The sequence below is a fragment of the Gymnoscopelus braueri genome (genome assembly GCF_963280865.1).
Source record: "Gymnoscopelus braueri genome assembly, chromosome: 7".
Lineage (NCBI taxonomy): Eukaryota > Metazoa > Chordata > Actinopteri > Myctophiformes > Myctophidae > Gymnoscopelus > Gymnoscopelus braueri.
The window spans coordinates 1,758,666-1,772,350 of record NC_137608.1 but is presented as its reverse complement, the minus strand read 5'-3'; the positions used below and the strand labels follow the sequence as shown (position 1 = coordinate 1,772,350).

General features: G+C 39.6%; 1 protein-coding gene across 2 annotated transcripts in view; it reads left to right on the top strand.

Annotated features, from left to right (window-relative positions):
- The first annotated feature begins 2,367 nt into the window (after positions 1-2,367).
- LOC308087870 (apoptosis-associated speck-like protein containing a CARD) overlaps positions 2,368-13,685 on the top strand; it is a 28,021-nt gene continuing 16,703 nt past the window's right edge. Inside the window, exon 1 of one of the 2 annotated variants that reach the window (XM_080432076.1) lies at positions 2,368-2,443. The gene's annotated coding sequence lies outside the window, so the exon portion shown is untranslated. Of the gene's footprint in view, positions 2,444-12,987; positions 13,055-13,685 lie in introns of those variants that run through there. The other variant, XM_080432077.1, reaches the window with a different exon arrangement.

Here is a 13,685-nt window from a genome sequence, read left to right as displayed (position 1 = left end):
AATTAATTGATTTACTTGAACTTAAATTATTATTGGAAATGTACAGCACTTATCTTTAGGCTATATCCCTCTCTGTGGGCTATACAGTGTAAAACTCTCTGCATGCATCTTCTCCTTCACAAGTAAAATTTTTATTTAATTTGAAATGCATTTAGTTTGTTATGTTAACTTTATGAACTTGTAATTTAAGCTGGGTCATGTTTGCATGTTTGGAATTGTAACAGCTGAAATCAATAATATATCAGCATTCCGATATTAACCTGCGGGCCGCATTAAGTGAAGGTGGGGGCCCCGGGCCGCCAGTTGCCCATGTATGTTGTAGAACCATGCACTATGCTAGGATAGAAATGCAATTGAATCTGGGTGAAGTTCCACATCACTCTCAACCCATTGGTAAGGCTACAGTCCTCAGTGTGCGTGCATCCAGGTGGCATCATGCCAAACTGAGCATGACTAAGATATTGGGGGTGGTTAAAACAGCACTAAATTTTTTACTTAGTTACCTCCCCGCAATATCTGAGGTGGCAAGTGCACCCTCGGATATTGAGGGAGGGGGGCGGTAGTTTTGATGTTCACAATTTACAATTTACAATAAATATACAATTTAGGCATTTAGCAGACGCTCTTAATCCAAAGTGATTTACTCTAAGCAAGGTAAATATGAGGTAATACATCAAATGCATAGAAATAGTCAATAGGATCATAGGTAAACCAAGAACCCTATCATCATCGTCTAAACAGTCTAATATTAAAAATAAATCACAAGTATCACTTATTGAGCTTGACTAAATCCAGCAAACAAACACCATATGTGACGTTCAGTTACACAGTGCTATTATTTTTCATAATTTGTATCATTTTATATTATGGGTCAACCATATTTTTCTAATTTATCATAGATCAGATTCATATAAACACCCTTACCTGTGGTAATGGATTCTTTCAAAAGTTGTGCAACAGGCACACAACACTCAATGCTGCAGGAGATTTGGCTAGCGCTCAAAAGTGTTGCTGAAGAGGTCCCTTTTTATAATGTAATTCTGAAATACAATTAGTTATAAACACTTAAATGCAGTTGAGAAATATAGCTTTGCACTAGTTGGCTAGTAGTAGGCAACTATAGTAATGTTGTAGCCATCCCTCAATCCAGCTTAGCATTCTGGCTCTACATAGTCATGACCTGTATCATCATTCACTTCCATAACAATGGGAGATATACAGTACTCAACACCATAACTTGAGAGTCAAACTATACTAATAGTCAAATATAACCAACTACAAGTGCAATATTCTCAGTAAATAATTCATTATCAACAAATTGCTGTATTGTTTTCACAACACATTTATTGAACCAGATTGTAACTCTCTGAAACTCTCTGCTTGTAGAACCACTATGCTACTCAAATCATATAGAAACACACTTAAAAAATATCAGCATAGAAATGTAATCAAATCGGACCAACAGTCATTTAAATGTTATATAATAATAATAACTAGAAAAAGTGCTCCTCGGAGCACAGGTCTCCGCCAGGTCAGGTACGTTATTGTGGCCTCCTGGTGGCGCTATAATGGGCCAGTGTGAAAAGGGTGCCATTTATTCTTAGGTCGTTCACGGCAATCGGACACTGCATTCATGATTTGAGGCATTTTGTTCCAAAAATGTGTTTTGCTAAATTAGACCTGCTGGTGAGGCTATAACAGGCCAATGTGAAAAGGGTGGAATTTCTTCCTCGGCCTAGTGGGAATGTGCGTGTGAAATTTCACGGAAATCGCAAGCTGCGTTCATGATTTGAGGCATTTTGTTCAAAACTGACATATCCTGCAAACTTTGGAAGCCAATCTTAGCCAATGAGGATGGAATATTGGAAATCGGACAGATCTGTGTTGATCACATGACTATGGAGATAATGTTTACCGATTTGCATGACGTTTGGATAAAATCTGTAGGAGTAATATAAAAAAAAGGGTTTTGCACAAATCGGCCTCCTGGTGGCGCTATAACAGGCCCATGTGAAAAATTTGAGGCAGAGGTTCTGAATTGGCATCGAGGGAGTGTGTGTGCACAGTTTTGCACCGACCGGGCCAACGGTGCCGGAGATTAGCTGCTAACGGACGGACAGGACACACGGACGGACGGACACACAGACGGACGGACGCACGGACGGACGCACAGGGTGCAAAACATATTCTCTCACCACGCCTTTCGGCCTGGCGGAGACAATAATAATAATAAAATCAAATTGTCAAAAAGGACAACCATTGTAATTTTTGGTACAGTTTGGAACTCACCAGTTCCATCCTCTATGGGTGGAGTTCCAGCTGTAGGAGTATAAAAGCAGTCAGAGTTTCCTGATCATTATCTCTGACTGTAGCTGTATTACACTGAAGAGTTTACAGTATACTTTTCCTCTGCCTTTTTCTACACATCAATCTGAACTCATTGGTAAGTGTCTCTCTCTGTGTGTGTCTCTCTCTGTGTGTGTGTGTGTGTGTGTGTGTGTGTGTGTGTGTGTGTGTGTGTGTGTGTGTGTGTGTGTGTGTGTGTGTGTGTGTGTGTGTGTGTGTGTGTGTGTGTGTGTGTGTGTGTGTGTGTGTGTGTGTGTGTGTGTGTGTGTGTGTGCGCGCGTGTGTGTGCGTGCGCGTGTGTGTGTGGTGGGGGTTAAACAGTATTGTAATTTTTTTTTATGATCATCACAAGTATAACTTTTTGGCTTTTAGTTTCTTACCTTGACTACATCCAGCAGACAAATTAAATGAGGAGCACTTGTTACTTTTAATTCATGCACATTATGTTGTTATCGTGTGCATTAACTTAGATTATTGAACACAACCTGTAAATCCTGTGTTACTGCTGCTTAATGCATATTAATCTGTAATGGCCGTGAGTCAACATGAACTTGGCAGTGGTACAACTTTTACTCGAATTATCAGTTGAACATGGTGCATTGTTTGTTCATGAGGAAGACTTCCTCTCTCTCTCTCTCTCTCTCTCTCTCTCTCTCTCTCTCTCTCTCTCTCTCTCTCTCTCTCTCTCTCTCTCTCTCTCCCTCTCTCTCTCTCTCAGTACTCAACATGCATGCCATTATCTGTATAAATGTATGATAATTAATATTTGTAGATTGATGTTGACAATGCTGAACTGCAGCTTCCTGCATTCATGTATGCATGTAGCTATCTGATTGGTACAGGTTAGTCCTGTTATGGCAGACTGTGGTTCATACAGTATCAGGACAGTTCACTCATGGCTGTCAGGAACCTGTCGTATGATACATTAGACATATACTTCAGTACCCTGACATTCTCCATTCAACATGATTCTGGAATTCAAAACAGGAAACTCTGGAAAATGAAAAAATAAATAAGACTAGAAAAAGTGCTCCTCGGAGCACAAGTCTCCGCCAGGTCAGGTAGGTTATTATGGCCTCCTGGTGGCGCTATAATAGGCCAATGTGAAAAGGGTGCCATTTATTCCTAGGCCGTGCACGGCAATCGGACACTGCATGCATGATTTGAGGCATTCTGTTCTAAAAATGTGTTTTGCTAAATTTGACCTGCTGGTGGCGCTATAACAGGCCAATGTTAAAAGGGTGGCATTTGTTCCTCAACGTAGTGCAAATGTGCATTCAAAGTTTCACCGCAATCGGACGCTGCGTTCATGATTTGCTGCATTTTGTTCAAAACGGGCCACTCCTGCAAACATTACATGTCAATGTTAGCCAATCAGAATGGAATATGAAAAATCTAACAGATCCGTCTTGATCACATGACTATAGAGATCATGTGTACCGGTTTGCGTGAAATTTGGATCAAATCTGAAAGCTTAATATCAAAAAAATTGTTTTACATAAGTCTGCCACCTGGTGGCGCTATAAAATGCAAATGTGAAAAATGCAGGGCAAAGGTTTTTCCTTGGCCTCTAGAGAGTGTGCATACAAAGTTTTACACTAATCGGTGCAGTTATAGGTAAAAACACGAATCGGCCTGTTACAGCGCCACCATGAGGCTGATTTAAACATTTTCAAATGGCATTTCTTCCCCGGCCTAATGGGAATGTGTGTGCAAAATTTCACGGAAATTGCATGCTGTGTTCATGATTTGAGGCATTTTGTTCGAAACGGAGTACTCCTGCAAACTTTGAGACAATTTTTGCCAATCAGGATGGAATAAGAAAAATCTGAAATTAGCCGTTTCTTTTAATGACTATAGAGATACTGTGTACCGATTTGGGGGATTTTTGGCTAAAATCTGTAGGAGTAGTGTTCAAAAATGTGTTTTGCACAAATCGGCCTCCTGGTGGTGCTATAAAAGGCCCATGTGAAAAAATTGGAGCAGAGGTTCTGCTCTGGCATCCAGGGAGTGTGTGTAGACAGTTTCGCTGCGATCAAGCCAACGGTGCCAGAGATTAGCTGTCCACAAAATGACAGAATGACACACACACACACACACACACACACACACACACACACACACACACACACACACACACGGACGGACGGACAGGGGGTAAAACATACTCTCTCGCCATGCCTTTCGGCCTGGCGGACACAATAAGAAAGAAAGAAATACCTGTTCTATAAAGGGAGATTATGTAATGGTGGACAAAGTTCACAATCCCATCACTTGAGTCAAAGTAGATACTCCTGATCAAATATGAATCCATGTCAATTGAGGCTCAGTGGCCTTGAGGTTAGAGTGTTTGCCACATGGCTCAAGAACCGGTTCCTACGGTTACTTACTTTACAATTGAAAGTTGCTCAGTGAAGTATTGATTATCAATGCACTGCTATACTGTTTTCACAAGGCAATTAGAACTCTCTGAATACCCCGTAATAAATGCACATGGTTGGGCAACTTTGATGACGGAGAGGGCCACTATTTCCACACTCACTCCTGAGGGCCACATTGCATATACTGTCGGGCAGACACCTCTTATCTCCGTATTTTAACTGTTTTCGTAAATTAATGCCGTACTTCGCCATTCTATGTCACACAAAAGTAGCAAAAATAGCCGATCTACAAGCTCTGTGACACGTTTTGAGTTTGTAGATCTGCTATTCTTGCTATTTTTTAATTGGAGTCCTGAATTCGTTTTTGCTTTTTTGAATTGGAATCCTGAAAAGTAACATTTTTATTTAATTTGAAATGCATTTAGTTTGTTATGTTAACTTTATGAACTTGTAATTTAAGTTGGGTCATGTTTGCATGTTTGGAATTGTAACAGCTGAAATCAATAATATATCAGTATTCCGATATTAACCTGCGGGCCGCATTAAGTGAAGGTGGGGGCCGCGTGTGGCCCCCGGGCCGCCAGTTGCCCATGTATGTTGTAGAACCACTATGCTAGGATAGAAATGCAATTGAATCTGGGTGAAGTTCCACATCACTCTCAACCCATTGGGCTACAGTCCTCCTCAGTGTGCGTGCATCCAAGTGGCATCATGCCAAACTGAGCTATGACTAAGATATTGGAGGTGGTTAAAACAGCACTACATTTTTTACTTAGTTACCTCCCCGCAATATCTGAGGTGGCATGTGCACCCTCGGATATTGAGGGAGGGGGGCGGTAGTTTTGATGTTCACAATTTACAATTTACAATAAATATACAATTTAGGCATTTAGCAGACGCTCTTAATCCAAAGTGATTTACTCTAAGCAAGGTACATATGAGGTAATACATCAAATGCATAGAAATAGTCAATAGGATCATAGGTAAACCAAGAACCCTACCATCATCATCGTCTAAACAGTCTAATATTAAAAAATAAATCACAAGTATCACTTATTGAGCTTGACTAAATCCAGCAAACAAACAGCATACGTGACCGTTCAGTTACACAGTGCTATTATTTTTCATAATTTGTATCATTTTATATTATGGGTCAACCATATTCTTCTAATTTATCATAGATCATACTCTAAAGATTCATATAAACACCCTTACCTGTGGTAATGGATTATTTCAAATGTTGTGCAACAGGCACACAAAACTCAATGCTGCAGGATATTTGGCTAGCGCTCAAAAGTGTTGCTGAAGTGGTTAGTAGAGCATAAATCCCTTTTTATAATGCAATTCTGATATACAAGTAGTTATACACACTTAAATGCAGTTGAGAAATATAGCGTTGCACTAGTTGGCTAGTAGTAGGCAACTACAATAATGTTGTAGCCATCCCTCAATCCAGCTTAGCATTCTGGCTCTCTACATAGTCATGACCTGTATCATCATTCACTTCCATAACAATGGGAGATATACAGTACTCAACACCAAACTATACTAATAGTCAAATATAACCAACTACAAGTGCAATATTCTCAGTAAATAATTCATTATCAACAAATTACCCAGAACACTGATATCGGTGGCCAGCCAGTGGAAATCGTACCCAGTTATAAATACCTGGGCACAATTATTGACAGCAACTTGAAATTTGATGTAAACACTGACATACTGTGTAAGAAGGGCCTTTTCTGCCAAAGGAAATTAGCCAGATTTAATGTCGACAGAGACCTGATGAAACTGTTTTACAGTGCCTATGTACATTCTGTTATCTCCTTCTCTATCATCTGTTGGTATGGTAACCTCGCCATTAAAGATAGAAATTCTCTTAGAAGTATAGTGAAAACTGCCTCCAAAATTACTGGCATCCAGTTGGAGAGCCTCCATCCCTTCTATAACAGACAGCTGCTCATGAAGGCGAAGTCCATTCGGCAGGATAGTGCCCACCCACTCGAGCCAGAGTACAGGCTGTTGCCATCTGGCCGTCGTCTGGGTGCCGTCTTGTCGTCTTGATTGCTATTGTTTTCACAACGCATTTATAGAACCAGCTTGTAACTCTCTGAAACCACCTAATGAATGCAATACATTGAGTTACTTGTAGAACCACTATGCTACACAAAGCTAAACACACATAACAAATATCAGCATAGAAATGTAATCAAATCGGACCAACAGTCATTTAAATGTTATATAATAATAATAATAAGGGTAATAATAATAATAAATATAGCTGCAAGCAGCGATAAGCGGGGCCAGGGAAGAGAGAGAGAGAGAGAGAGAGAGAGAGAGAGAGAGAGAGAGAGAGAGAGAGAGAGAGAGAGAGAGAGAGAGAGAGAGAGAGAGAGAGAGAGAGAGAGAGAGACTAATGAGGAGTGAGTGAGTGAGTGAGTGAGGGCAGGTGTGATTATGGATTGAGAGGGAATGACAGCAGGTGAGGTGGGTAGATCCAATCCATGGGAATAGGCCAGGTGGACTGTTGCTGTTGCTCACTTTCTAAAAGAACATAATTATGAGAAAGAGAGAGAGAGAGAGAGAGAGAGAGAGAGAGAGAGAGAGAGAGAGAGAGAGAGAGACGGGAATAGATTGAAGAGAGAGAGAGAGATAAATGGAATAGATTGAAGAGAAAGAGAGAGAGAGAGAAACGGAATAGATTGAAGAGAGAGAGAGAGAAACGGAATAGATTGAAGAGAAAGAGAGAGAGAGAGAGAGAAACGGAATAGATTGAAGAGAAAGAGAGAGAGAGAGAGAATCGGAATAGATTGAAGAGAGAGAGAGAGAGAGAAACGGAATAGATTGAAGAGAAAGAGAGAGAGAGAGAAACTGAATAGATTGAAGAGAAAGAGAGAGAGAGACTTGGAAACGGAATAGATTGAAGAGAGAGAGAGACATGGAAACGGAATAGATTGAAGAGAGAGAGAGCGAGAGAGACATGGAAACGGAATAGATTGAAGAGAGAGAGAGAGAGACATGGAAACATAATAGACTGAAGAGAGAGAGAGATGGAAGCAGAACGGATTGAATGGACATCTCAACCTATTGCCATTAACAGGAATTGAACCCTCAACCTTCGGATTGACAGGCTGCAACACTACCTATAGTGCTATAGCTTTGTACAGATTGAGGTTGTCTGTTGAAGATAAAAGTGAACCAGTGAAAGCAGCCGACCTACAAGCTCAGAAACACGTTGCTATCTGAAAAGTTGTGAGATTGTAGAGAGACATGGAAACATAATAGATTGAAGAGAGAGAGAGATGGAAGCAGAATGGATTGATTGGACATCTCAACCTATTGGCATTAACAGGAATTGAACTCTCAACCTTCGGATTGACAGACTGCAACATTACCTATAGTGCAAAAACATACCTTCTCAGATAAGTATTTAATGTTATCTTTATCAATTGCATATGTATTCATTAATACAGTCTTGTTGTTTGCAATGCACTTTAAATGAAGTCTCCACCAAGTGAGGCTTGAACCGGCAACCTCGATGTTGTGAAACATTCACTTAAGCGGGAAGCCATTGGACCAACAGACCTGATACAGTGAAAACGGAGGTCAGACAGATGATACCATTTCACGCAAATAACTGAAAAATCCTGGGTTTAAGTGTTTTTCAAACTGCTCAAGATTGCGGACAATCTAAGGGCGGAGAGAGAGACATGGAAACGGAATAGATTGAAGAGAGAGAGACATGGAAACAATAGATTGAAGAGAGAGAAAGATGGAAGCAGAATGGATTGATTGGACGTGTCAACCTATTGCCATTAACAGGAATCGAACCCTCAACCTTTGGATTGACAGGCTGCAACACTACCTATAGTGCTATAGCTTTGAGCAGGCTGAGGTTGTCTGTTGATGATAAAACTGAACCAGTGAAAGCAGCCGATCTACAAGCTCAGAAACACGTTGCTATCTGAAAAGTTTTGAGATTGTAGATCGGCTATTTTCACAATGAAGTATGTCATACATTGCAAAAACATACCCTCTCAAATAAGTATTTCAGGTTATGTTTAACAATTGCACATGTATTAATTGACACAATCATGTTGTGTGCAATGCAACTTTAATGAAGTCCGCATAAAGTGAGGCTTGAACTGGCAACCTTCAGGTTGTGAGGCACACGTTTAAGGGAGAAGCCATTGGACCAACAGACAAGAACCTGTGAAAAAGGAGATCACACAGATGATACAGTTTCACGCAAATAGCTGAACAATCCTGGGGTTTAAGTGTTTTTCAAACTGCTCAAAATTGCGGACAATCTAAGGGCGGAGGCTTACTGGTCAAACGTGATACATGTGTTCCTCATGAGTCAAGGCACATGTGTAAGCAGGTTTAATGGCTGTCGGCCAAACGAGGCATGACTTTTGCCTGTTTAAAGTTTGCACTTTTCAAAAAATCGCTATAGCGCCCCCCTTTGACCAATTGGAGTAAGATTGGTTTCAGTAATATTTGGAATGACCCTCAACATTAACGCAAAGTTTTAAAGAAATGTGAGTCTGCATGTATGTGTTAGGGGCAGATGAATAATTGTCATAAAACTGCAATATTCATTGGCTCATTAAAGCTTCATTTTTTCACCTATGGAATCTTTGCTGCTTGTTTGTCGGCATAGGTCCAAAGTTCATGTGTAAAATGTTTCGTGCAGATTACTCAAAAATCCCAGGAGGATTATATGTTTTTCATATAATTCAAAATGGTGGGAGATCTAAAGGTCAGAGGTCAAAAGTCAGAGGGTGAAAGTTGTTCATCATGAGTAGACGCATGTGTGTATTGAAGTTTTATTGCTGTAGGTCAAACAGGGCATGAGTTATACCTGTTCAAAGTTGGCATTTTCAATTGAGTGCTATAGCGCCACCTTTGGACGAAAGATTGTGAGATTTATTTCTTGATAGTTTTTCATGACCATCTACCATATGGCCGAGTTTCGTAAAAAGCGACAGCACGGTTCAGCCAGAACTGCGAAAAGTGGCAGAAACAGAAGAATACAGGCAATATTAAAACAGGTCCAGAGCTGTGCTCTGGCCCCGTAATAATAATAATAATAATAATAATAATAAAATCAAATTGTCAAAAAGGACAACCATTGTCATTTTTGTTACAGTTTGGAACTCACTTGTTCCAGCCTCTATGGGTGGAGTTCCAGCTGTAGGAGTATTAAGCAGTCAGAGTTTCCTGATCATTATCTCTGACTGTAGCTGTATTACGAAAGTATACTGTAAACTCTTCAGCGTAATTTACGCTGAAGTAGTTTGTAGTGGTGTGTTCATCTGGTGTGTTTATCTGTAATGGCGGGAGTCAACTTGGCAGTAGTACAACTTTTACGTCAGGATGCATTGTTTGTTCATTAGGAAGACACCTTGATTCTTGACTCTCCTTTTTCTCTCCCTCTCTCTCTCTCTCTCTCTCTCTCTCTCCTCTCTCTCTCTCTCTCTCTCTCTCTCTCTCTCTCTCTCTCGGTGCTCAACATGCATGCCATTATCTGCATAAGTATGATAATTTATATTTTTGACAATTTGACAATTGACAATGCTGAACTGTAGTTTCCTGCATTCATGTAGCATTTTTTTTTTCCTTTCTTTTTTGCATGTAGCTATCTGATTGGTTCAGGTTAGTCTTGTTATGACAGAATACAGTTCATGTCAGGACAGTTCACTCATGGCTGTCAGGAACCTGTCATAGGATATATTAGACATATACTTCAGTACCCTGACATTCTCCATTCAAAATGATTCTGGAATTCAAAACGGGAAACTCTGGGAAATGAAAAAATAAATAAAACAAATACTGCTCTACTACTATAGCTACTACTACTGCTACTAGTAATAGTATTATTCTGTCACATTCTTTTATGATGATATAGTGACTTGTGTAGACATGCCCAGTTGTTGTTTATGTGAGTAGGAATCCAGTTTAGCTGTGATTTCTCTCACCTGCAGCAACAGTATCAGCCATTTGACGAAAGCCAGGTTTTAAAACTGCATTAGAAAACCGGAGTCAGCCAATCACAATGTGGGACAGTGTCTCAATTTGCGGGACGCGTGAAAAGTCGTGGAAATCTGGTTTATTAAGATTATGCAGTGGTGGACAAAGTACAGATACTCCTGATCAAATTGTAATCCACGTCAATTGAAGCTCATTAGCCTTCTGGTTAGTGTGTCTACCACATGGATCGAGAATCGTTGGTCCCTATAGGCCTAAGGTTACTTACTTACTTTACAATTGAAAGTTGTTCAGTAAAGTATTGATTATCGATGCACAGCTGTACTGTTTTCATAAGGCACTTAGAACTGTCTGAATACCACGTAATCAATGCACATGCTTGTAGAACCACTATATGCTAGGATAGAAATGTAATTGAATCTGGGTGGACACATTGGTAAGGCTACAGTCCTCCTCAGTGTGCGTGCATCCAGGTGGCATGCCAAACTGAGCTATGACTAAGATATTGGGGGTGGTTAAAACAGCACTACATGTTTTACTTAGTTACCTCCCCCGCAATATCTGAGGTGGCATACGATAATACGATACGATAATACTTTATTGTCAGTTCACACTGAAACCCAGCAATGACCCAGCAATCAAATTTGCTGGAGCATGTGTACCCTCGGATATTGAGGGAGGGGAGCTGTAGTTATGATAATCACAATTTAAAATGTACAATACATATACAATTTAGGCATTTAGCAGACGCTTAATCCAGAGTGACTTTTAGTAAGCAAGGTAAATACGAGGTGATACGTGAAATGCACAGTGGTGGACAGTAATGGAGTAACTTGAGTACAGATTCTGAGGATCTGTACTGTACTAGACAAATATTTTACTTTTACTCTGTGTTACTGCAGGCTTTGTATAATGTAATGGTTCTACAAGCACATCAGTGCATGCAGTGCAGGTGGTTTCACAGAGTTTCTTCTCTGAGTTACAAGGTCCTATAGATTAATTGTGAAAACGTTACAGCAATTCATTGATATAAACATTAAGAAATGTACTTCTACTTTTACTTGTACTTTAAGTATTTTTCAAAGCATGTACTTTTGTATTCTTAAATATATTTAAAAGCAATAACTTTTTTTACTCTTTCTTGAGTAACATTTTGACTGAGCTATTTTTACTTTTACTTTTACTAATTGAGTAAATTTGACCAAGAGTATCTGTACTCTTACTCAAGTACTGGGGTCGAGTCCACCTCTGCGGAAATGCATAGAAATGGTAATCTAGGATCATACAGTAGGTAAACCAAGAACCCTATCATCAGTCTAAACAGTACATGCCCGTTGAGTTACACAATGCTATTCTTTTTCATAATATGTATCATTTTATATTATGGGTCAAACATATTCTTCTAATTATGTCATAGATCATACTCTAAACAAATCATATAAACACCCTTACCTGTGGTAATGGAATTTTTTCAAAGGTTGTGCAACAACCCTCAATGCTGGAGGCGATTTGGCTAGCACTCAAAAGTGTTGCTGAAGTGATTAGTAGAGCATAAATCCCTTTTCATAATGTGAATCTGAAATACAATGAGTTATACATACTTAAGGCAGTTGTGAAATATAGCTTTGCACTAGTTGGCTAGTAGTAGGCAACTACAGTGTTGTAACTAATGTTAGTAGTTGCCATCCCTCAATCATGCTTAGCATGCTGGTTCTCTACATAGTCATGACCTGTATCATCATTCACTTCCATAACAATGGGAGATATACAGTGCTCAACACCATTACTTGAGTCAAAGTATACTAATAGTCAAATATAATCCACTACAAGTACAATATTCTCAGTAAATAATTCATTATCAACACATTGCTGTATTGTTTTTACAATGCATTTATAGAACCTGCTTGTAACTCTCTGAAACCACCAAATTAATGCACTGAATTGCAATTCAATGCAGAACCACTATGCTACACCATGTATATACTGTAGAAACACACATAAAAAAACATCAGCATAGAAATGTAATCAAATCGGACCACCAGTCATTAAAATGTTATATAATAACAACAATAATAATAATAATAATAATAATAATAAGGGTAATAATAATAATAATAATAATAATAATAATAAAATCAAATTGTCAAAAAGGACAACCATTGTCATTTTTGATACAGTTTAGAACTCACTAGTTCCATCCTCTATGGGTGGAGTTCAAGCTGTAGGAGTATAAAAGCAGTCAGAGTTTCCTGATCATTATCTCTGACTGTAGCAGTATTACACTGAAGAGTACACCTTTCCCCTGCCTTTTTCTACACATCAATCTGAACTCATTGGTAAGTGTGTGTGTGTGTGTGTGTGTGTGTGTGTGTGTGTGTGTGTGTGTGTGTGTGTGTGTGTGTGTGTGTGTGTGTGTGTGTGTGTGTGTGTGTGTGTGTGTGTGTGTGTGTGTGTGTGTGTGTGAGTGTGTGCGGTGGGGGTTAAACAGTATTATAATCTTTTTTTATGATCATCACAAGGATAACCATTTGGCTTTTGGTTTCTTACTTTGACTACAACCAACAAACAAATTAAATGAGGAGCACTTGTTACTTTTGGTTTTGATTCATGCACATTCTTTCGTTATCGTGCGCATTAACTTAGATTATTAAACACAACCTGTAAATCCTGTGTTACTTGCTGCTTAATGCGCATCAATCTGTAATGGCCGTGAGTCAACTTGAATTAGGCAGTGGTACAACTTCTACTGGAATTATCAGTGGAACATGGTGCATTGTTTGTTCATGAGGAAGACTCCTTTCTCTTTCGCTCTCTCTCCCTCTTTCGCTCTCTCTCTCTCTCTCTCTCTCTCTCTCTCTCTCCCTCCCTCTTTCTCTCTCTCTCTCTCTCTCTCCCTCTCTCCCTCTTTCGCTCTCTCTCTCTCTCTCTCTCTCTCTCTCTCTCTCTCTCTCTCTCTCTCTCTCTCTC